Below are 2,429 nucleotides of genomic sequence, written 5' to 3'. Positions count from 1 at the left end.
TGCTTGTCGGAAATAAAAAAAACGTGAATGTTCCTTAATTAGTATGAGTTTGGCTATAGCAGGTACCAAAACAAAAGAAAAAAGTCGGTAATTAAAAAAAGTGGCGATAAATTGAAGTTCGATGATCGATTTTTGCATGTTTCCGTTAAACTTCGGAAGCCTGAAAAAAAAATATAAAAAATAAAATTTTTTGATTGATTCTGATAGGGGCTATAGTCACAAATATAGTACTAAATGTGTACTTAAAATTTTGAGTCAATTGGTCAAGTAGATTTTGAGATATCGTGGACACTATTCTGAGAAACATAGTTTCCAGAAAAATGCCTTTAAAGTTTAGTATTCCGGTAACAATGACGCTGGTCGTCGCCTTCTTCAAACAACCGTAACTTCGTTAATTTTAGAAGTTCACACGTAAGGTTACAGTGATTTATTTCTGAAACTATGTCCTTTAAGAATAAAAAGAAAAAAATCGATATTTTTCAAAAGTTCACGCTAGAATACCCCCCTTATGAATATTTCAATAAAGAATAAGAAGCACAAGTTCAGTGTGAGGAGAAGGAACGTTTCCCTGTCGAGATCGATGCTTTTCAACTGAACGACAATGCCGTTCGGTTAAAGCGAGACCAAATAACGATGAGTTTCACTCTGTGTCTGATCGCCGTGTCGTATTCATCGGGACGACACAATCCGTCGACAGTTACACTCGTTTGCTGGTTCGGAACAAACGCTCCACCTGCGACAATGCCAGGCCAAATTTCAAGGCGTCTATTTATGGTTGCCAAGGAAACATGTGCGAGCACGATGTTACGAGGGGGAAACGCGAAAACCCCTTTCGCGAGTCCGGCGACCACGATAACTGTCGTCGTATTTTCCTGGCGGTACACGAGCCGAGGGATGAGAGGATCGTCGCTGGTAATACGCCTGTGTACCTGAATTCACGACGCGAACATCGATCGATCCAGCGAATGTTTGTCGACAATCGTAGGACACTAGGCAGCTGGCACTCTAGTTCACCTGTATCTGTGAATTTCAAACAAGAAGAGACGTAGAAAATTGTTGGACGAGAAACAGATCTCGTCCTTTGGAATATTTGTTGATATTGAAAATTCATAAACACCATAATTGAAAAAAAAGAAAAAAGGAAATGGAACCTACGTAGAGAGTTCTGCTTTACGTACTGAATAATGTAACGAACGAATGCTCGTTCGCCCCTCGTTCTAACAAATCTGAATCTGCCCGATTCATTGTACCAACCCTCGTTTCATGAACCCAACGATTTGAATACAAGCGTAAATTTCGCCAAAAATGAACGAACGAACGTTCGTTTCGTACAAATGCATCGCAACGAGCACTTGCGTTTGGATATTTTATATGTTCCCCAACATTTTATGTATGTATATATTTTTGTACATCCTTGTGTAAAAAAAAAAAATATATCTGTACATTTCAAAATTTATCCTAAATGTGAAATGAAAATTCTCAATCTATGAATATATGTTTGTGATGATAGTTTGTGGTAACTAAGATCTGACTACAAGTGTGAAGAAGTTAATGACAAATTAGTAATTAGTACTTACTATCTTTCTATAACTGTGAATGTGAACTTACTATCTTTCTGTGACTATATAAGTGTGAACAAAGTTAATGGCAAATTAGTAATTAGTAGCTTACTATCTTTCTGTAACTGTGAGTGTGAACTTACTATCTTTCTGTGACTATAAGTGTGAACAAAGTTAATGGCAAATTAGTAATTAGTAGCGTCGCTTATTATTTTTCTGTAACTGTGACTGTGAACTTACTATCTTTCACTTATAACATTTAGTGGACAAAACAAATTTCCTTAGTAACGCTCATAAGTGACCATCCTCGACTCAATTATGAAGAATAAAACTACAAATTCCGCTCGATTGTTTATAATTAATATTTCTCATATTCTATTTAATTTCTCTAATTTTAAAACAAATACGCCATCCGTCCCAAGATTTTCGAGCAGACAAGTTGCAATTGACGTTACACCGAGAGCAACTGACTGGACACTTTTAAATAGTGGGCAATTGTGAACAATCGTAAGAATATGCAGGGAAGCTGTAAACGTGCACGAGCCATGAAAACTGCTGGCTCGAGAGCCCAGTGTTATTTCCATTTCGAGACATTTCGGCGTCGTTAGATCCGGATAATAACGCCAAACGATATTCACGTGAAATTTTCATCCTCGCTAATTTCGAACGCGTTCCAAAGCGCCATTCTCCGGCTCGCGACACGTGATTTTACACATGTACACATGGCGCAAGTCTGAGAGAAGATCTTGTGCCTCGCGGAACGTTAATCTCTTGAGCTAGTAAACTGGTTCACGGACCATAACGAATGACCGAACCGTATACAACAATTCATCGTTTTCTTTTCTCTCGGGATAGAAATTATTGGGAAGT

This window comes from Frieseomelitta varia, unplaced genomic scaffold, assembly GCF_011392965.1.
Source record: "Frieseomelitta varia isolate USP_RPSP 00005682 unplaced genomic scaffold, Fvar_1.2 scaffold_475, whole genome shotgun sequence".
NCBI lineage: Eukaryota > Metazoa > Arthropoda > Insecta > Hymenoptera > Apidae > Frieseomelitta > Frieseomelitta varia.
This window is presented reverse-complemented; position numbering follows the sequence as displayed.